Below are 24406 nucleotides of genomic sequence, written 5' to 3'. Positions count from 1 at the left end.
GTGTGTAAGGTTCTTCTTCTCTCTTCTCCTCACTGGTTTCTCCTGATTTCTCAGGAAACTCATCAACTCGGACATTTATACTTTCAATGATCTTCTTGGTTCAGTTGTTGTAACCCTTGTAAGCTTTGCTCTTAGTGGAGTAACCAAGAAATATGCCTTCATAACTCTTGGCATCAAACTTACCAACATAGTCACCTCTCTTGATAAAACATTTGCTACCAAAAATCTTAAAGCAATTGACATTAGGTGATCTACCATACTAGTACTCATAAGGAGTTTTAGCCTTACCTCTTTTAACCAGTATCTGGTTCATTGTGTAAATAGTTGTGTTGACAAATTCTCTCCAAAATGTCTTAGCTACACCTCCTTGTATTACCATAGTCCTAGCAGCTTCAACAATTGACCGATTGTTCCTTTCTGCAATACCATTCCGCTATGGTGTTGTTGGTGTAGAAAGTTGCCTCTTAATTCCATTGTCTTCACAGTAACTAGTGAATTCCTCAGATGTAAATTCACCACCTTAATCAATTCTTAAGCACTTTATCTTCTTACCACTTTCATTTTCAACTAAGGCTTTGAATGTCTTAAACTTGCTAAAAGATTTTGTCTTTTCCTTCAAGAATGTGACCCACATCATCCTTGAGAAATCATCAGTAAAAATCATGAAATATTGATCACCTTGAATAATCCTAGTCCTCATTGGTCCACAAAGGTCTGTATGAACCAAGTCTATCAAATGTCCTGCTGAGAAAGATTTGGTCTTGAAAGTTGAGGATGTCATCTTCCCTAACTGACATTCCTTGCACAGAGCATTCACTGGTTTGTCCAACTGAGGCAAACCTCTTACCGATTTGGACTTACTGACTTTTACAATGTTATCAAAATTTAGATGACAGAATCTTCGATGCCAAAGCCAACTATCTTCTACTTTTGCAATTAAACAACTGTTGACTTTAGAACTTCAATGAAACAAGTTACCTCTGGTCTTCTTGCCGGTTGCAATCAGTTCACCTTTGCTTCCATAAATCTTGCAGATGTCGTTCTTGAATTCCAGTGGGTAACCTTTGTCATTGAGTTGAGATACACTCAAAAGATTGTGTTTCAATCCTTCAACCCAGTAGACATCATCTGCACTGCTTTTACCATTCAAAGAGATGGATCCCTTTCCTTTCACCATGCATGGTGAGTCATTTCCAAATCTCACAACACCTCCATTAAACTCTCTCAAAGTAAGAAACTTACTCCGATCACCGGCCATGTGGTGTGAACAACCACTATCTATAATCCAATCATCAGAACTATCCATGCGAGAGACTAATGCCTTCTGATTTGATGTCTCTTCTTTAATAGCAACAAATACAATGTCTTCATTTGCATCTTCTTCAGATTCCTCATCTGTAATTTCTCCATCCACTGCAATGAGACAATCTCTTTTACCTTTTCCTTTTTACGTCTTATACTTCTCACGTTTTTGCTCATTATCTCCATTTGGACAGTTAGCAGCAATATGTCCAATCCGGTTACATGAAAAACACTTCAAAGGTAATTTACCTTTGTACTTACCGGTACCTCTAGGTAACCGCTTGGCCAACAATGCTGCAAGCTCAATCAGAGTATCTTCATCATCAACCTCTTTGCTGGATCTAGACTCATGACTGTAACTAGCTTCTCTACTTTTCCTTACCGGTGGGTTTGAAACTGAGGCTCTAAATGCATATTCTGATTTCTGAACACTTTCATCAAAATCATTTAATTCAAATGTAGTTAATTTACCAATGATGGAGTTAAGAGTTACCTTTGATTTATTAATAGACTTGAGTTCCTGAATGACTGCAACTCAGATAGCGTAGACTAGTAGAAGGGTTCTCAACACTTTGCTAACCACTGTGGTATTCTCCACTGTACCACCAACAATTTTGATCTCACTGACTATCTCCTTGATCCTCTAACCATACCGTTGAATGTTCTCTCCTTCAACCATCCGCATATCATCAAATTAACCTCTCAGACTCTCCTCTTTGGAAATCTTAACATGTCCATCACCTCTATAGATATCCTCAAGTTTTTTCCACACTTCATAAGCAGTCTCCAATCCATGGACATCAACATACTCTGAATCAGACAAGGAACTAATAATGGCCTCTAATGCTTGATTATTCTCCCGTTGCTTCTTCTTTTGATCATCTGACAAAATCCCACTAGGCAAGTTATATTTAGTAACAACATGTTCCCAATATTGACTTCCTAAGCTTTTGATATAGATCTTCATCCTATCACTCCAAATTCTGTAGTTTTTCCTATTGAATTTCAGACCTTCTTTCATCATGTTCTCCTAGATCTTTACCTCAAGCTATCAGGCTTAAACACAAGAGGAGCTGAAATGCTCTAATACCAATTGATAATATGATGAATCAATAAGGATCTGGTCAACTACTGTGGCGGGGTGGTGGGGTGGGCGGGGGGTGAATCTGTAGATAGAAAACCAACTAAACTTTCACCAAACTTAATCCCAACTCATAAACCAATCACTGAACTAACCGGTTTAGACACTGTATCTAAAATTGTTACTACACTGATAGACTTTACTGATTGACAAAAATATCAAAGATATAATGTAATAGATTTGTAACTCACATACCATTTAATCAAAATATTAAACCACTTTACTAACATCACTAATAGCTCATTTCAAATCACTTCCGGTCATCTAATCATATCTAAGTGTCTTTACCAGTTAATCAAATCAATCATATCAAAACATAACCACAAAATCATTCACCACTTGACACAATGATTTTTGACATGGAAAACCAAATGGGAAAAACCACGGTGGGGATGAATACCCACAAGTATTCTGAACTCTAATGAAGTTTGCTCTGTTAGGAGCCAAGCCTTGTTAGAAGCTTATACAATAATGTGCTGTTAAGAATAAATCTAGTTAGGGACCACCCGGTTAAGGGTGACTACAATATCTTGTTACAGACAATACTTTGTTAGGAGTAACCTCAATAGAGGATTTCAAATCAAAACTAATGGATCACCTGGTTAAAGGATTTAGATAGCACCAAGCCTATTAAAGCTTTAATGTCCCCACACTTTATACCATGGCAACCTAGCACCACAATTTTGTGAAGTCTCCAAAGAGACAAAATTGCAATAATCATTAAGTGATCAGTGGTTGAACAACAATTCTATATTGGACAGATATTAAGAAATTACATACAAGGAGGTGTCGACTAATTAAGAGAAATCGAATTGGGGCAGATTTGTGAACAGATGTGGAAAGAACAATACACTCAGCTACATTAGAGTTGACAAGAAAAAGAGGAATGTAAGAATTGTGAAGGCATATACAAGCTACAGTTAGTGACTCCCATAATATCAATTGGAAAATAGCGATTATGTCGAAGATGAATGGAGACCTCTTACTAAAGGATTGGCTATGACATTTAAAACAACCATTAAGAAATTATGATATCGATAAGTGTTACCATTACAAATCGATAAACAAGTAATAGCAATAATATATTGGTTATGTTCAAAGTCGTGGGTCATGAAGAGGTGACGACAATCGTCTATAATATGACCAGTGGAGTATTTAGACGGCAGCGAATTATATTAGCCATCATACAAATCGTATCAAACATCGATTTTAATGTTATTAGTTACAATGTGTCCAGTATAAGTCAGTGACTCTGATTAGGCAGCGATGGCCACCCTTAAACAACACTCACAGCTTTGACTGCTTAGGTGGCTGTGGGCCCATTCCTTCCCCTGACAGTTCATTCCCATCCGTTTCCGTTTAGTAAACAATCACCGTTAAGATTTTGAATTTTGAATTTGAACACTGTTCCTGCATGCTTCATTGCATAGAATAAAGCGAACGGAGAGAGCACTCTCATCTACCTCGCAGCTGTCATGGAATACCTCGTCATTGTGATATTTTCACAACCTTTCCTTCTTTATGCAGCGGACAGAAGAGATGGGCATCCTCACAACGCAGTCAATGCAACAAACAAGCTTCCATTCTGATCAGTCTTATTTGCCAACGTACTCTCTGCCTGTGCTAAAATGGGAGCTTTGAAACAGGGTATGGGCATCCATTTAAAGCTTAGATAAGGCACGCGAACTGATTGACAGAATGCCTCAAAGAAATGTGTTATCATCTGAACGCTCTTGATTGCATGCTATTAACAAAATGGAGTTTGGGTTATCTTCACGGATTGCAAAAATATCCAAGGATGGTCTGTAAAAACACACCAAATGTTTGAAAACCTTAAATCTTTACTTTGAAGATGGTCTGTAGGTGTTCCTAGATATCATGCAAGAGTGGATTGAGGAGACATTTCAAATTTCTCATCATGCAAAGTATAATGCACTAACTATTTTTGAAGGCACCTAGACTTAACTTGGATCCTAACTTATGATTTAAGGTTGCCTAAGGTGTCAATCAAGAGTAATTTTCAAACATAAATGAACAATTTTCAATCCATTTTAAATATATTAGTATGAAATCAAAATGCTAGAAATTTTTATCCTTGGATGTTCAAATTTGTGACTATCATCCTTGAAAATAAAGAAATAAATAATTAGGAAAATCTGATTAGTGACACCTTACATAAGACATTGTTGCAAGTTCAAGATGCCAAAATTTCTATATGACTTCATATCCAGTTTATCTTATAACAAGGAAAGCTCCTTACCTTGGACTAGTTAAAGTTGGAATTATTGCCCTAAGGAAAAAAAGGTTTATGAATCCTATCCTTAATTAGGCAAGACAAAAACATTTTTAAAAAGGATAAAAATGTTATGATCTCTTTGATCAAATTGATAGAGAAAATATAAAGAAATGTCTATCTCTAGAGGATACAACTACAATTGCAAAGTTAGGAAATTGGTTCATCTAATTTCTAATGTTTGCATATAGTTCCCACATATTTCTTCTACTCCCCTACAAACTTATGTGCAATATGTTCAAGATGCCAAGAATAGGGGAAAGAGTCAAAAGAAGTCGATTCATCTCTTGCTGAATTTTTAACATGGCCTAATATCAGTACCAAGAAAATAAAGAAGGTTTCTAAATCTTTAGTAATGGATTTGCAAACAATTTCAACAATGTTATATAAACCACCTCAAGAAAATAAAAATATAGTTATTTATTAATTTATACTAATACACCATAGTAAAGGATTAAAAAATTGGTACTCTAATTGTGGATAAAGATTTAGAGATCTCCAACCATCTGATTATCAAGTGTTGAAGGTTATATTGGGAGTATAGATAAGAAAATTATAAATTGAGAATAATCTATCTATCATTACTTCCATCATTTGTAAAATGAATAAGAAATTAGACCAAGCATAAGCTAAAAGAACAGGGGCTTCAACTAACCTCTTATATTAAACACCTAGTTAGACCTCTTCAATATTCTCAAGTGTTATTTTTTATACCTACTATTATCTCTCATGAGCATGCCTTAGCAATTAATGAGATGAAATATATTGCCAATGTAACAAAGTAATGACGCATTGAATTCGTAGCTCATGAGTCCACATGGTTATTAAAGATTCCACAACCATACATTGAAGAGTGACAAATACGACACTTTGGCTGAAGTTTTAATTTTCATAAAATTCATTGCTCACTCACCTCTTACTCAACTTGGAGAATACTCTCCTCCTGGGGTTTGGTAAAAAAATTGCAATCACAAATACTTAATGGTATGGACTTCCCCTTTGCATCTACAACGTAGAATATAGAGTCACTTCTCCTAAACAATTTCCATTAGAGTCACCAATTAGCAAGCAATTCCTGGGCATAAGGAAACTCATGTTCAAATTCAAACTCATCATTGTTCCCGCGCTACTGTAATAAGGTGTTTGATCACACAAAAAATGGGATAGCCTCTTACCAAATATGATTATTGTAGCGTATATAAGACATTATTTGTGATAAGTTTAGCACATATATATCCACACAAACTATTCTATAGGATACCTCAAATAAATGTGATCTCATGAAATGTCATGATTATAGGATATACACAAAAGGGATTTGTTGAATAGGATTCGAAAACTTTCAAGCAAATGCAATTGGTAGGTGTAAACACATAATACAAAACCTTTTCCAACATCCTCCCTTCCTATGCCAAAATGGAACTTTGGAACAAGGTATGCAATCAATCAAAAGATAAAAGTTAGAAAGACATTATCATATGTATGAACATCCATAATAGCTTAAAGAAAGTGCCCAGATATTTGTCAAATATTATCATTTGAAATTCTCTAATAGGCATATATGGATATTTGGGAAGCATAAACAATAAACATAAACTATTTGATAAAATACCTCGAAGAAATGTGGTCTCATGGAATACCATAATCACATGATATGCAAAATTATGTGAAAATATTTGATAGAATGTATAAAAGAAAAGTGTACTCGTGGAATGCACCCATTGAATATTTACACAAAATCAAATTTTCAACAGTCTTTAGGAACATTCAAGAAAATATAATTGGTAGGTGTAAAGCCAAACTTTGCAACCTTTTCTAGCATCCTCATAGCTTGTACCAAAATTGGAGCTTTAGGACATGATATGGAAATCCTTCAAATCATAAAGGATAGATCAATATTAGATGTTGTGGTTAGAACTACCCTAATAGACATTTATGCAAAATGTGGAAGCATAGACAAGGGATGTGAATTATCCATTTACAAGGAATTATCCATCCTTATTCTATTCTTTATTTCTTTTAAATTTTTAGCATTCTTTGATTGTTGTTATCTATTCTAGACCTTTTTCCTAAAATAATGTAGGTAATATAGGCATGGTTGCAATCTACGGGTGTACCAACATCCTTATATCATGACTAGACTACTTGCACACTCCTTAACAAATAATGCCAATAAAAATAGGCATGGTTATCATCTACAGGTGTGCTAATATCATTATATCAAAATTAGACTACTTTCACACTCCTTAACAAATATCATCATCACTTTAAGATATATCGTACATACTAAATCCACACTCATGCCCCTTTACAATATAGTTCTCATACCTTCATCCCTCTCTTCTACCCAACATCTTTTATTTTTCTTGTCACTCAATATTCCTCCACCTAAATTTTCATGTCTACTCATCCAGCCTATTCTCTCTCTCTCTCCATTTAACTATGATCCTGTTCTTTTAAGAAACCACTTTATCTCCTACCCCTATGTGCCATCCTCTTAACCCTTACCCTTCACTTGTCTTGCTTCATTCTCTCTTTCCACTATTGTCACCCTCTATTGTCACCCTTCATCATATCCCACCCTTAACCTCACAACCCTTGGCATACTTTTATCATATAACAAAATAAATAACATCTCTTACCCTCATATTCCCAGCATATCCCCTATATCTATCATTTACCATCTAGTTCAATAAATGCTAATAATTTTAATGCTAATTATCTATTATCTCACTATCGTATACCTTGGGGGATGGAACCTTAAACCTACTCCACAAAATAATATATTAGGCCATAATAAATCATCCGCAAGAGTTGTATTTCATCATGCTAAAAATTGACATATGTATGTATTTAATTACATAAGTGATCCTAACATACACATTCAATCCTTTATAGATCAATGTGCATTAAGTAATACTTTGATGTTCAATTTATAGATAATCCTTTCCTTACTTCATTAATGAAAACATCTTAAAATGTTTCTACTCTTTAGCTAACTATTATATGGGTTTCTTTCTTTATCTCACTTATCTTTTCATGGAACACATTCAAGTCAATATAGGATTGTAGGTCAATTTCATCAACGATGTACTATAATCAAGGCATAAATGAGGATGTTATGGATTTTATCTTCTATTATTAATGCCCTCTATCATAGATCTCTTATGTTCTTTTTTATTGTAATATCAAGATGGTATTTATTATGAATATTTTCCAAAGCTTTGCTATCAAAATATCTTGCATAAATATCCAACTTTTATAAAACTTTCTACTGCCTTGTGTTATAGGTGATAGATCACTTTAAGGTAATCTTTTTAACCTTGATGTCTCTATTTTTTGACAATGTCCACTTCTTAGGAAACCCATAATTCTACAAAGAACATTAATACCTTAAAGTTTTCTCCTTAATCCAAGCCTAGAATTGACTAAACTAATTAAATTTTCATTACTCCTCTTTGGTAAAAAAATCCTTAGTTCTATCTTTCATGAGTTTCTTTGAATATTATCCAACTTCATCCTATCCAACCATTGAACCCCAACCTCTTCTTATTCTACAAATTTCACCAATTCTTTTGAGTATACAAACCTATTTTTATTAATTATCTCTTTGGAATTCCTTATCACCGAATCATGTCCCCCCTTTAACTAAATATTGTTTTTTCATCTTCACCTTCATAAGGTTCTCCTAGGATATGTTTCTATTAATCCAACCCTAGTAACGTTCTACTAAAGTTCTTTTTCTCTATTTTTCTTGAGTTTTCCTTTTTTCTCCTTTTTATTACTTTTAAATTTCCTTTTGTCAATGAGGATTCTCCTTTTCTACATTCACTTTCTATATTTGATTTGTTTTCTCCTCTATTTTAGTTATTCATACCTTCTTTAGCATCATAGGCTACATTTCGACAGAAAATTATTCATTGTCTAATCATTGGTGCCAACATGTTATTATAGAGCTATTCAATTTGGAAGAATTATAAATATCATGTCTTTTATCACCACAAAATTATATAAATATTTTCCTCCTTTTTATTATTTTTCACTTATTAGCATAATGTCCTAGTTTACCATAGCTATAATATCTTGGCCTTTTGTTCCTTTGATTGGTAACTCTATTATTACAATGGTTGCCTCCCTGGAGGTACCATCTCCTTAATAGTTATCATGGTAACTCATGGAAGCTCACATATATTGATTTATAGTACCATATACTATATATTGTTATGTGGTCTTATACTTTCTCTCAATTAAAGTTCCCATAGCCATAGGCCAAACAAACATTGAATGCTCTTATAGTTAAACCCTGTGTTCTCTCCATACACGTCAAAAAAAATTCTTCCCTAGTCAATCCATGAACTATTGGTTCATGTTCTTCTTCTTCATGAAGTAACATTGGACACCTATTTGTGTCATCTTTGTCCCACTTTATACTTTACGATATATACTTTCTATCTTTCTAGAGAATTTCTCAAGTTCTCTTACTGTGGTAGCCCTTTTCATGCCTTTGATTATCAAACATTCATTCCTTAGATTTCTTCCCTAATGTGATTTTTAAACTAAAACTCAAGAACTTCCTAGATAGGTGGGGGAGAAGTATCATCTTTCTCACCTTTCATTATAATTTATCACTTCAACATTACATTTATGAACTCTAATTGAATTGATCAATTTCATCCATTCCTACTAAACCATTCTCCCTTATCTTTGACTATGATTCTATTATGGCAATCAATTGTAGTACATCCTTATATCAAGAGAAAATCTTCTCATCTATTTCTACTATAATGTGAGAGGTTAACCCTAAAATAAACTAATCAATTAATTTCTTTTATGTCAAGGTATCTTCTATCTTTCTAACCACACTTTTGAATCATTGTTCATAATATTCTATTGATTCCTCCTTAGTTTTTGTCATCTTCCATATTTTTTTAATGTTTGTTCATACATTAGGTGAATGGAAATGGGTTAGGGATTATAAATGTGGTGTATCTATTGCTAGAAGAAAAAATAGCAAGGGAAATAAGGTGGAAGACTTTCAAGGTTAAAGATTGGTTTTACCACATACTTTATACCTTTTGGGTATGATGGTATGAGTAATCCTACAAGTATGGGTTCCACAAGAAGGAAGGGAGATGGGAAGTGGGTTGAGAAAAATGAGTAGGGAAAATAAACAAACCCAAGTTTTTTAGGCTTAAAGGAAAAGTGAATCCTCAAATTAGAAGGATGGTGAATACTTAATGATAAAGGAGAGAAAACATGAAAATTGTAAATAGAGAATAATTGAGGCTCAATGATTAGTCTTTTAGCTTAATAGGTACATAAATACATGGAGACATAAATGTTAGTGCCAAAGGTAAAGTAATGAGTAGAAGCATAAGAAAATCCATGATAAAGTACATAGGTAATGAGGAGTATAAATGACTAAAATAATCAAAGGTCTTAAACAAAAATGTAAATGTTTGGTTTCAAGGAATGGAGGCAAAGAATATTGGCAAGAGGAAACCTATAAGCCCAATAAAGGCTACAAATAGACACAATCACCTCTAATACTTATAAATTTATATAGGTTAAGATATTTAGGCATGTGACAAGTATAAGAAAGACAAAACACTACAACAAGAACTTTTTTTGATAAGGAGATCTATTGAAAGATTTCTTAGATTGGTTATAGATAGTAACCAAAACATAGTTCTATTAAGGAATGAAGCACTTGCCTTAGATAAATTTGCACTTCCTAATATAGACCCCAACATCACCTAGAGAGGGGTAAGACATATATCACATAACTATAAGGACAAAAACATAAATTTTTGATAAAATGTCAAGATGGGCTCCATAGGCAACAAAGTCAAACTAAAAAAAATGAGAAGCTCATTAGAGTCCTTTCAATAGGAATGATATAGAGAGTAAAGGCTTAAAAGGACCAAGATCAACAAAAGGTTCCTTGATTTTATCTAAAATTATAGATGGTGTTCCAAGGTATAAGAGCATTAGTCAAATATTTTTTAAGATCCAAATAAAAAAATAGCATTGCTAAAATACTCCTAAACCTATATTCATATGTGATTTGCAGACAACAATAAAACAGATGCACACATCCACCTAAGGTTTAATTGACATCTTATTGATAGCCAACACAAGCAAGTATAGCAATCAACTGAAAATGTAATGTAGTAAAAGTTACTCATGTGACTAAAATATGTACAACTCACATTCACTAAACCTGCCTGTCTACATGCACATTTAACACAAAGTTTACTTTCAGAATATGTTCCAAAGTGCCTCACTAATTCAAATATATTTTGAGAGCATTATTAAAAATTCATTTATTTATTTTTTTTCATATTCCACAAACATTGCATTCTTGAGACCACATTTTTTTTTAGGCATTTTGTCAACAGTTTTCGTGCCTTGTTTATGTCTCCACATTTTCCATATCTGTCTATTAGAGTATTTCCAACTATAATATCTGATAAAAATCTGCCTTCCATTAAGCTTTATACATATGAAAAAATCCCTCTGTCAATTAAGGTTGAGTCTGGCTCTAGATCTGCTGATTGTATTTTGTTGAAAGTTTCCGAAGCCTTTTGAACAAACCCTTTTACATATATCCTGCAAGCATGGCATTTCATGAGACCACATTTTTTTTAGGCACTTTTTGCATACATATATAACAAAGTAGTTGCAACTACGATATCCCAGACAATTCATTATCTTTCACTTGTGGTGGATGACCGTACCTTGTTCCAAAGGTCACAGGCAGGGAGGATGATGGCAAAGATTGCAGCCGATTAGATTCTCCTGAAGGTTTCTGAAGCTTTTTCAACAGACACATTATGTGCATATCCTGCAATCATAGCATTCAAGAAGACCAGGTTTCTGTGCGTATCCTTCAAACAGTTCAGATGCGTTGTCTATTCTTCCACCTTTTGAATACATGTCTACAAGAGGATTTTCTAAGGGACGCCCATACCCTGTTCCAAAGCTGCCATTTTTGGCACAGGCCGGGAGTACGCATGAAAACTATTTGGTCTAAAAAGTTTTTTGTCACGTATGAACATAATATGGGCGGCAGGATAAAACCATTCAAAAAAAAATTAAATTTGCGCGGGCTTGAAAGCCAACGGAAACGGAGATGGTGAACGGCAAATGGGAAGGTTGAAGAGGGCCCACCAGCCACCTAAGCGCGGTCAGCGCTTAGTGTGTGCTGTTTAAGCCAGCCCGGCAGCGATGATATAGGAGAGATGTAGGGAAGCAGCGGCCATGATCATGATCGATTCGACCAAGTCAACCATCACAATAGCAATAACATATGGTAGGCAGTAATAGCGAAGGACAAACATTCTGATCAATAAGCTATACGGTGATTATCATCGCCTATCGTGATAACCAAGCTACTAGAGATTGCTGCTGATAGAAATAAAACATTCACATCAAACCATTACAAGGAATGAAAGCTAAGTAAAGATTTCCAATTATTAAGAGGAATGGCTATTCGAAAAGACATGACCTCTAGGAAGATAATGGTATAAAAGGAGTTTCAAACATCAATTCAGAACATCCATCAATTAGATCAGATCAGAACTGCTCTTAAGTTCCAAGTAGTAACATCCTCGTTCTTGGTGATACAATGGGAAAGGGAGACTATAGTTATATATATTGTACATACCTAAATAAACGTAATCCATTATTGGACAGAAGTACTAGTTCGCATAAGTAATAAGTAACATATATGACACAACGATAATCTTTGCAATCTCTATTAGTAGGTGTGACATTTGCTATGGCGTAAGGAGAATATTCATCAATCATAAAGCCAATAGTTCCAAAACTGTATTGGCCAACGATACATATCAGCAATAACGTCTTGGGAAATTCAATCTATCTTTTATTCCTTGTCCATTTTGGGTTCGATCTTCTAAGAGTAGTTGCCTCTAGCATTTCAGTGGCATAAGGAACACAGTCATAATTTAGAGACTACACCATCTTAAGCTGCAAGCATATGAGTCTACATTAGGAGCCACAATGTAGCACCATAGAGCGATACTAGAGTCTATAAATTGCATATTATTATCAGTGGCCAGATATAGCAGCAAGGTCAAGGGGGATTGTTGCAAAACCACGCAGACATATCAAAAAGAGCACATATAACTCTACCTCTTATCACAGATTGGAATTTCATCAGTTGGCATAGTTCACCAGATCATATCAAGCACAATACTATCTTGTCATTCAATCGATATCCCTTATCAATATAGGTGAAAGTGAAACTTATTAGATATATTGTTCACTCAGCAGATATTAATTGTATAAATTAGAGATAGCGAGAGGCATAATAGGTGTCATTTAAAATATGTAAGTCTTTATATTATCAATTTTATAAGTTCAGAGGAAGATCAAATATTAAAATTCATATTAAGTATAAGGAATTCAAGTAATTGACCCGTAATACTAATTTACCTAAGAAGGGGACATTACAGTGGTATCAGAGCATGATCCTGCCATCCTACAGGGTAAAAAGATAAATCGAGAGCAACACTTTAAAAACATCATTGATTCTATTAGACATAGAAACAATGACAACGAGCTCATTGCATGATCCATCATCACACTGTGAAGAACAATTGGAGCTAGTTGCACATTGTAAAATCATCATCAACATACTTATCAAAGACAACTATGTTTGAGAATGTATACATCATGAATTAAATTACCTAAAGAGTAAAAGTTGGAAAGAAGCTTAAATATTAAGAAGGTCAGTGGGAGACCTATAAATAAACTTGGAGCAAACTTGAAGCATTTATAAAAGATTTATAAAGAAGAATGTATGAAGATTGGAGTATAGCATAATTTGTCAAGCCATCAAGGACTAAATGTGGTGAATCCAAAAGGAAGAAGATATTAAAACATTCAAGAAATAAAGTACACACATAGAGAGGCAACATGGCTCAAGGAAGCCAACACGTTGCCTAGATGAGTGGGATGACACAAAGAAGGTCAATCCTCTCTAAGTATAAGGGCTCAAGGAAGCCAATATGGGGTGACATGGATCAAGGAAGTCAACATTCTAGATGAGTAGGATGACACAAAGAAGGTCAATCCTCTCTAAGTATAAGGGCTCAAGGAAGACAATATGGGGCAACATGACTCAAGGAAGCCAACACCCTAGATTAGTAGGATGACACAAAGAAGGTCAATCCTCAGTAAGTATAAGGGCTCAAGGAAGCTAAAGGTTGGAAACTTGGCTCAAGGAAGCCAACACCCTAGTAGAATAGGATGACACGAAGAAGGTCATTCCTCTCTAAAGAATAAGGGATCAAGGAAGCCAAAGATGGGCAACTTGAATCAAGGAAGTCAACACCCTAAGTATGAATAAGGGCTCAAGGAAGCCAAATGTGGGCAGCTTGACTCAAGGAAGTTAGCACCCTTAGTAAGAAGGATGACTCAAAGAAAGTCAGTGCATTTCAATTAGACAGAGATGGCTCGAGGAAGTCAGCCTCTCTCAAGATTGGGTAGAGATTGCTCAAGGAAGCCAATCCCTCTCAAGTTGGACAATGGCTCAAGGAAGCTAGTCCCTCCAAGTTGCAATATATGCAATAGAAACTAATTAGTAATCTTTCTAAAATTTATCATTACTTTAATTTATATGATTACATGTTTAGTACTACTAATCTACATGTAGGTTCTTCCAAGAAAGAAGGGAAGGAGGAAGGAACTGTACGAGTAGATTGAAGAAGTAGAAGTTCGAACATAGTATTTAATTAATATTAGCTTGACATTTGATTACTACTTCCTTGTCTAACCCCAAGACGAATATGCATCTTTGTGTCTTTGTATATGTTCTTATATTACGCAGGATCTACCTACAAGATATTGTTTGATTCAAAACCAAGACTGCAGTACTAAGGAGATATTTATGTGTAACCCTCATAAAAGGAACGTTACAAAAAGATCAATCTAGATAAAGGATCCTTGTACTCATAAGAGAAGAAACATTTATTTTGCAAGGTTATAATTTTCATCACAAGATTGTAAGATTGCTTGAGGACAAGCAAATTCAAGAGGAGGAGACTACAATGTCCCCACTTTTTATACCATGGCAACCTAGCACCGTAATTTTGTGAAGTCTCTAAAGAGACAAAATTGCAATAATCATTAAGTGATCAGTGGTTGAACAAAAATTCTTTATTGGATAGATATTAAGCAATTACATACAAGGAGGTGTTGACTAATTAAGAGAAATCGAATTGGGGTAGATTTGTGAACAGGTGTGGAAAGAACATTACACTAGGCTACATTAGAGTTGACAAGAAAAAGAGGAATGTAAGAATTGTGAAGGCTATCGTATCTAAGGATGTTATAACATATACAAGCTACAGTTAGTGACTCCCATAATATCAATTGGAGAATAGCGATTATGTTGAAGATGAATGGAGACCTCTTACTAAAGGATTGGCTATGACATTTAAAACAACCATTAAGAAATTATGATATCGATAAGTGTTACCATTACAAATTGATAAACAAGTAATAGCAATAATATATTGGTTATGTTCAAAGTCATGGGTCATGAAGAGGTGACAACAATTGTCTATAATATGACGAGTGGAGTATTTAGACGACAACGAATTATATTAGCCATCATACAAATCGTATCAAACATCGATTAATTTTATTAGTTACAATGTGTCTAGTACAAGTCAACGACTCTAATTAGGCAGTGATGACATAGGAGAGATGTAGGGAAGCAACGACCATGATCATGATCAATTCGACCAAGTCAGCAATCACAATAGAAATAACGTATGGTAGGCAGTCATAATTCAGAGACTACACCATCTTAAGTTGCAAGCATATGAGTCTACATCAGGAGCAACAACATAGCACCATAGAGCGATACTAGAGTCTATAAATTGCATATTATTATCAGTGACCAAATATAGCACAAGGTCAAGGAGGATCGTTGCAGAACCACGCAGACATATCAGAAAGAGCACATATAACTCTACCTCTTATCACAGATTGGAATTTCGTCAGTTGGCATAGTTCACCAGATCATATCAAGCACAATACTATCTTGTCATTCAATCAATATCCCTTATCAATATAGGTGAAAGGGAAACTTATTAGATATATTGTTCACTCAGCAGATATTAATTGTATAAATTAGATATAGCGAGAGGCATAATAGGTGTCATTTAAAATTTGCAAGTCTTTATATTATCAATGTTATAAATTCAGAGAAAGATAAGATATTAAAATTCATATTAAGTATAAGGAATTCAAGTAATTGACCCGTAATACTAAGTTACCCAAGAAGGGGACATTACACAAGCTTACCTGGTTAAGGGATTTAACTGTTGTAATTGTTAGAGAACAACAGAGTCTTTGATGATCTGGTAATCACACTATCTTGCTCAGTCAGATCCTTTTTTGCTCCTATCTGCCTTCAAAACATTCTGCAGACATTGCTTCTAGTTCGACAACAATCTCACTACCACACTTAACAAAATTGTCAACACAATTACAAAATAACTCATCGACCTTACAAGCAAATACACTAGGTCGGTAACACATGACAAAACTTACAACTCTCTTAGAGATTACAAACATATTGGTTCAAACATGATCGTTGGATTACATAGCAATCAACTACACATTGTTCTAGACAACTTGAACCACTCCTGGATCATTGCACATCAAATCCTATAACTCATCACGCGGTTATCACTTCATGCTATGCATTTGCTCATTCCCAAGATAAACAGTTATCTTCACCCGCCAAGATCACTTTGAAACTCATCACATGCATCATGCTTACGTGGAATCTCCATCTTCAATCACCATTCGATCATAGATCAACATAACCGATTCACCAAGCTCCATCGGTTAGGGTTTTCATCACTGCTCTACTACCGATTGCATTACGACATCACTACTGGTTGCAATACAACTCCATTACCAGTTACTATTGACATCAATGACAACACTATACTTCATCAGTGCAATCTTTATGCAATGCCAACAAGTGCAACACTATAGCTATATTCGATTGAAATAATACAATACATTAATATGAGTAACATTTGATGGATATAATACATTGTAACACTATGAATAATATAAGATAGCATCATACATTGTAATATTGCAAGTGCCATGTGACCACATTATTACTTACAACATAGCAATGGATGTTACTATTGAAATAATCGGCCTCCAAGCTATTATGAGGCATAGCAAAATAATCAATGGTAATTAAATAAATGGGTTATTAATAAACAATCAACTTTAAAATAAGTTGGGATGTGACACAAGAAATATTATGGGACCTTGTTGTTATTGCATAAGAGACGGTAGAAAACCATCCACCACCTATCCCCAAAAAAATATTTTATGATTTTGGTAGCAATGTATATGAAATCATTTGCAACTTCTATGTAAGAGTGGATTAGTTATCATATCAACAAATAATATATACAAATCACATTTCAATTTTTCTCTATCACTTGTTTATATATGATAAATTTGTAGAGACCTCAAATTTTCATGTGTTCTCCATATAATTGTACTGTATATTTATTTAGTTACTTATGAGCTTTATGAGCAATATTAGGTTACAATGATACATTACAATGACTCTCCAATTTAAAGTAGTTACATTAGGATATTTTAAATGTCAATCAATGTTTGGACTTTATTTTGGTTAGTTTCAATTTATACTATCAAATTTATTTGTATATCATGAGGAGGTCTAGAAATATATGAAGTTTCCAAATGGTTAGATTTTGCCTTCTCTTTAGAAAGAATTCCCTCAACACAACTTCATGAACTAGTATTTGGGGGGTGTTGAGAGATTTTCAATTCACATTTTAAGAAACAATGAATCAAAACAAATATAAGTAAATTTTATTTTTTACTTAAACCACTAAAAGCCTAAAAAGCTAACCTCCTTAACCTTGTGCGTGCCATTTTGATATTGTGCTAATTTTAGTCCACTCAAAAAAGTCCAAATGCAATCACACATTTTCTGGCTTGTGTTAGGGCCTGAATTAAGTGGGGTCAAACTTAAATAATCATAGCCTCTATTTTGGCTTGGTAGTGTTTAGCCTAGGCTCCACCTCTACTGAGCCGTAACATGAATGTGAGTGTGCTATAATGCCTTTGATAGACCAAAAGCTAATTGTGACTAATTTTCGATCCCCATCTTTGTATGCATATCCTCAAAAAAAATTATTTTGTAGTAAGAAGTGGTTTTTTTAATTTTCCTTTTAAAATATCATTATAAAAAAATTCTTGATTATTTTCAATTTTTTTCACATGCTTTTTTAAGCATCAAACATAGAATTCCATTAAAGAAACTCAAAAACTTCTATGTAAAAGAAAAACAGCCATTTACAATCATAAATTGATTGAAGAAAATTTGATAACATATTTTTTTTCATAAAAAGTATGAATACATTGAGAAACATACAAATATTTTGGGAATACCACCTAATCACGGATATTACAAATGCTTATTGAAGCTTATTAACTTTCTGAGTATTACTATAAATAATTATGATTTTTCAGGAAATAATTAAATCTAGAAGAATTCGAATATAACAGAGTATGCCGGCCTGGTTTAAATATTCTCAAATATAGGCCTGCAGATTGAATCGTAAGTGCTTTCCATAAAAAGTGAAAAATAGACTGCAGAATATAAAACTGCAACGAGGGATTGACGATGGAAACAAAGTTGCTTCTCCCGTCCTTTCCCGCTTTTTCTCAAATAAATGTTATCCATCTTCATTAGCGAGCAATTCAACTTCGTCCTCTATGCATCAAGCCCCCACCGATTGCTTTTGGTCTTCTAAGCATTCTGCATTGAACCAGCTTGATCTATTTTCCTGGCTTCTGTTCCCCTCAATTTATAGTAAAGCCTCGTCCTCAGCCTGTCAAGCATTTCAAACCTTAAGAAACCCATTGCATCGGCATTCTTCTCTGTTTCTAGTTGTATCTAATGGCAGTCCCTTCTGAAACCTCTGGACAACCCAAGTATGGCCTAAGAAATGCTTTTGATGGCCTAAGAATTGCCCTACCTGCTTCTGTTGCATCCACCCAAGCAGTGCATCACACAATAACTGCTTTTGATGGCCTAATAATCGCTCCACCTGCTGAATCTAAACTCTCATCTGAAATGAAACACCCCCCTTATGATGTTTTTATAAATCATCATGGAGGAGATGTTAAATACACAGTGGCCAATAGTATCTACAAGAAGTTAGATGCTACCGGATTGAGGGTTTTTTTGGACAAAAATGAACTGGAGCTTGGGGATATTTTCCCTTTTGTTTTACAAGAAGCAATGCAAAGCGCTTCCATTCACATATCCATTTTTTCTGCGAATTAGGCCCACTCCCCTTGGTGTTTGTATGAGCTGGTATTCATGCTGCAAACTGGCATCAAATTTATCCCCATTTTTTATCATGTCGAGCCGTCTACTTTAAGATGGGCGATTGAAGGAAAAGGAATTTATGCAGATGCCTTCTCCAACCACGAAATGAAAAGTAGGTATACCTCAAATACTGTTCCTCTGTATTGTCTGCTGAATACCTGTTAGACCCTAATTATTAATGAATTAAAACTAAATATATATATTTTATAAGATATTCTTAATTATTATCTTCTCCTTTTAGTCTGTCATATATGAGTTAAGTTTGTTCCACCTGTGCAGATACAGCTCAGAAAAGCTTAAAAGCTGGAAGTTGGCACTCCATAAAGCTTCCTTATACACTGGCGAGGCCATTAGTAATCAAGGGTAAGTACAAAATAAACTTTTTCCTTCATTTAGCTTATCAAATATTCCTTGCGTGTATTAAATGTGTCAGCGTCAAGTTCGTTCCAAGATAAAACTGATGTCTTAACCCCAAATGCATTAGAAAGTCAACATAGTTACTTAGCGTGTCATGCTGTAAGCAAATTATACGATGGATTCCACACATAAGTTATACCGAATATATAAATTTATATGTGGATAGTTACTCATGTAAGTGGAAAACAAAGCCAAGTTTTCAAATTGATTCTAAAACCAAAATAAATTATGCATTTTCTGTTCAGTAGATTATAAGTTATGGTGATTGTCTCATGAGATACATGGTTCAAATACTATCCACTGACAGCAACAGTAAAGCTGGCCAACAAGTCCAATCTAAATTTTGAATTAGTCTTTACTTTTAGGTATCTTTAAATGATATCTACAATTTTTTTTTTTGATCGGTAATAGAAGTGATCTTATTGATATAGAAAGAAAAAGTACATAATAAGTGAATAACATCTATCCACCTACTGAAAATAAAGCCTGGTCCGAACCAGGAATGTCTACAAACGAGGAACCTCTACCTCAAAGAAGCAACCCATCTAAAAAACAAAAACCCATTAACAGGTCCAACAGTACATCATCATATATGCTTTATCTTGGTGTGTGATCGAAGCTGCATATTGCAAGATTCCTCCTGATTGGCTTTTTTGTTTCTCTTTCCCTTCATGTCTCTCCATCCATCCTCCCAACTTTTCTCCACCCTGCAGCTTTTCTGTTTGATCACTAAGATACATGTTGCAGTCCCTTCATTTCTCTCTTCTCCCTCTTTCTCTTCATCAGTGTCTGGCTTCCCTCTCCCCCTTTATCCTCCTACCTCTCCTGCCTCACTTCCAAAGATTCCAAGGTACGGGACCCCTCCCTACTGTTCACAGAATGCACATTAACATGTCTAATGTCCTTCACCACAGCAGACCAGTTACCAGCTTTTACATTGTCATTATTGTTAACCATGAACCCCCCTGGGGTCTTGGAGGGATCCACACTCTGCCTAGCCTCATTCACATTAGCAGTATCTTCTCCGGATGCATTCTTTTGAGTCAAATCTTTGCTTTTTTCCATCAAAATGTGATGAGAGGAGTCTTCCTTCCACCATGAGGAGTCTTGCTTTGTTCTGCTTCTTCTTGCCATGGATTGCTGCCAAATGTCCATTTGAAAGCATCTTCTACACCTGAAGGGGATACCTTCATAATCTACCGGCTGCAACCAACTTCTCCTTGCTGATTTCAGATCTACATCTACTGGTAGAGCATTATTCAAATCCATCTCTACTAGGATTTGTGCATAGGTAGTATGTGAAAAATCCAAGGAATCTTCATCCACCCCCAAAAACCTATCCAAGATGGTTACTTATTGCAACAAAGCAAGCTTCAAACCAATATTGCAACAGGAAATAAGGAAGTCTTACCCAAATCAAAATTCTGTCAAAAAATTTAATGGTAGGGTTGAAAGCAGGATACCAAGGTTTCAATAAGAGCATGAATTTCTCCTCCCAGCTCCACAAATGATCACAGAGGACTTTCTTCCTGTCCTGCATATTTGTCAAACACTGCCACAAAGAAGCCTTAGGCACTACGATAATTCTGCACATTGCCCTCCAAGACAGGGTCCCAAGTTTTTGATATCCATTCATGTAGCTGGTTAAGACTTGGCCAAATACCCCAAAAATACCCTATCAGACCCATCTCAGAATTTTAATTATATTTTCACACACTTTTCTCTCAATCTCAGCTCCCAAGCACATTGAAGGTCTATCTATGGCTTGCTCAAATTGAATAAAACCCTTAGACATGGAACAAGAAACCCCAGTCAGAATGCATTAAGCCCCACACAATCCTTTCTGCCCCACAAACTCCTGCTCCATTTGTGAGTTATCCAACTCCTTCCTTCTCCGCACGTGCTTGGTCTGTGGTCCGTCGTTGAGAGAAGAAGCCAAGCCATGTTGACTGGAACCTCCACCCTAAACCAGCTGATTCCTTGAAACCCTAGTTTTCAACGGCATTGCGGTATTAAAGTCGCTGCACCCACTCACAATATTCCATTCCCCATTTGGAGCACCCTTCTCCTGATACTGACAAGCAGAGATTCATGTGCATCCTATCTTGACAAGACTGAGAAAAGCCTCTGCCATTACCTTTGGAGCCGACTCTACAAGCAACCTTTGAAAAACCCTTCTCTACTCGGATAGAATCAGGAACATTCTCCCTCTGGTTGTGGCCATTTTTGGCTACTGAAACCCAACTACCTCTCAAAGGCCTCTCTGCATCGCCCTCATTGAGCCACTATTGCGGGAAAGCCCTAGCTATAGGAGGAGCTCGTATTGCCATATAAATAATATCTACAATTATCAATGTCTAATTCTGTCAAGTAAGTTGGACTGTCATAATAATTTTTTTATTTTGATTAAAAAAAATTGATTGAAGAGTTCTTGAATTTAATTGTGTAGGAATTTATTATTATTATTATTTTGGATCACAATTCATAATTTTTTATTAGCATGTTTATCTTTAAAAAAAATTATATAAAAAGCATTGTGAAATATCTTTCTCAATGGGCCTATTCCATCTATATATCACATTTATAAAAAATAGACATCTCGAGAAGGATATCTCCTGACATCTTTTACATCAACTTTCTAAAGATAACTATGCTAGTGATGAGTTTGTTTACCCTCAGGGTGAACAGTTTAAAACATATTGATAGAATGCTTAACGAGAACCAATAATGCCATAGATACCAGATGATGAGATCAAGCAAATATAAGAGCTACTATTTCCATTCATAATCATGTGTCTTTACAAGTTACCTTCCATGGTATATAAAGGTATCGAGGGGATGCGAGGGACAACCGTCGCACCCGTAACTACCATCCCTCGGTTACATTACTAACAAAGTAAAGTACTACCTAATTAACTACTGTTTTATTCACGTACAATATTACCGCCAACATCATCTCCCCCAAAAAACAAGGTCGTCTCTTGATGATTGAAAAACAAAATGGGATGATTAACAACATAGAATTCAGGATTGAGAATGGGGTGGAGGAAGCATCCTTGGTGAGGAGGGTGCCAATGCACGAGGTGCGGCTGTCAAGCGAGCCCGTAACTCATAGACCTGCTCAGTCCACAGCTTGAGGTCCCGCTCCGCAACCATCTGGCGCTCCATCGCTGTTTTCACCATCATCGCTGCCTCCAAGACCTCTTTATCTTTCTGCTCTACCATCTCTAAGGCACTATCTAGGCGACTCTCCAACATAGCCCTGTCCTCGCAGGCTTCCTCCAATTGTTCCTCCAAGGCATCCTTTGCCAACCTCTCCTCAGCTAACACTGTGTCCAAGGTAGCGCATTCTACATCCCATGAGGCCTTCTCTCGAGCCAATTGCTCTCTGTGCAACTCCTCCATCTGCTGGAGTCGAGCAACCAACTCTTCTCGTGCCAACACGGCCTCCTGGCGCTAGGTCTCTATACTCTTAGCAATATACTGCGTCCTTCGCAACTCATAGCAGTTCTCTCAGAAAACTTGCTCTATCCTCTGCAACAATGATTGTCTGCTGGTCTCACAGAGGCCCCAATTCTCCAACATCTGTAAGGTCTCCGTAGTAGGCCATCCACCAGAATCGAAACGCTGTGCAAAGTGTGTCGTGCACCTGTCCCTCATAAATCCGAGGAGCTGCTCCAACTCTTCATCTGTTCGGGCATCTCCCTGAGACCTCGCAGAGGCTACCATCCGTCGGGCTTCCACAGCCATATCCGCAAGGAACTACTCCAATTCCTTGTTGCCCTCCATTCTCGGAGATGCTAGGACATCGTGCTCCTGGGCATTTCTGTGAGGACTCTGTCGTGGCTCGTCATGCGGGGGGCTCTGGATCAACTCCTCCTCCTGTCGGGGACTCAGCACCAATTCACAAATGGGTGAGTGGTCTCTCTGTACAATCTGTGTAGTCTTTGGTGAACTGTCTCCGACCAGGTCCACAATCTCGTGAGGGCTCGCCTCACGTCGTGGGGAGAGGACTGCTACTCCAACTGGTGCTACTGGTGTCATTTTGTACCGACTCAGCCACGCACTCATATCCGTCTGAGAAGGAGTACCACTCCCTCCATGATGCTCTGCTGGTACAGCCTCCCTACCAACCTTCCCGCCACTGCCCCCAGCATCTATTGGACTCCTGTCGTCGACCACGTGAGGCTCTAGTAAGGCTACCAATGTTGCGGCCGCATGTGGGGGAACCATAATCACTGCTGCCCGACCCTGCCCAAAACCAGGATCTGGCACTGCCAATACTGCCGCTCCAGAGAGAGGCCGAGTGGCACTTGCTGAGACCGTTTGCTAGGATAACTCACCTGAGGGCCGTGTGGCTGCTGTTGGCACAACTACGAGAGGTGGAGGTGTGGCTGTCTGCGCTATTGTAGAAGATGTTGCCCTCGTCTCCTCCTCCACCTGCTGTTCGCCTCCACCCACCATTTTGAAGCTACTCTCGGTGGCCTGTGATGTATCATTGGAGTCCTCTACCTCCTCACTCGGGTCACTAGTTGTGGACTCCGACTCTGTCTTCGGCTCAGACACCACCACCCGTCGCTTCCGTTTCTAGCTTGATTGTGTATCTCCACTTGGTGCCATCATATCCAAGTGAACCCAATTGTGGGTGCCAAGTTGTGTCTGGTGAGCCCTGAAGGCTTATCGCATCTAGGAAGAGTCCAATCGCAATGTAGGGCATGTAGAAGGTCCTGTGCTGGAGGGTCATGAATTCCTCCATCCTATCTGCCAGTACTGATGCCCAGTCGTATACCACGCCATTGCGGATGCCATTCACCAG

General features: G+C 36.4%; 1 protein-coding gene across 1 annotated transcript in view; it reads left to right on the top strand.

The window, feature by feature from the left end:
• The first annotated feature begins 18377 nt into the window (after window positions 1-18377).
• LOC131073989 (probable disease resistance protein RPP1) overlaps window positions 18378-24406 on the top strand; it is a 102872-nt gene continuing 96843 nt past the window's right edge. Inside the window, exons 1-2 of the mRNA XM_059211326.1 lie at window positions 18378-19289; window positions 19453-19536. The gene's annotated coding sequence lies outside the window, so the exon portion shown is untranslated. The remainder of the gene's footprint in view (window positions 19290-19452; window positions 19537-24406) is intronic.

This window comes from Cryptomeria japonica, chromosome 9 (genome assembly GCF_030272615.1).
Source record: "Cryptomeria japonica chromosome 9, Sugi_1.0, whole genome shotgun sequence".
In the NCBI taxonomy this organism is placed as follows: Eukaryota; Viridiplantae; Streptophyta; class Pinopsida; order Cupressales; family Cupressaceae; genus Cryptomeria; species Cryptomeria japonica.
Note: the sequence above shows the minus strand (reverse complement) of the source record. Positions and strands in the feature narration are given on the sequence as shown.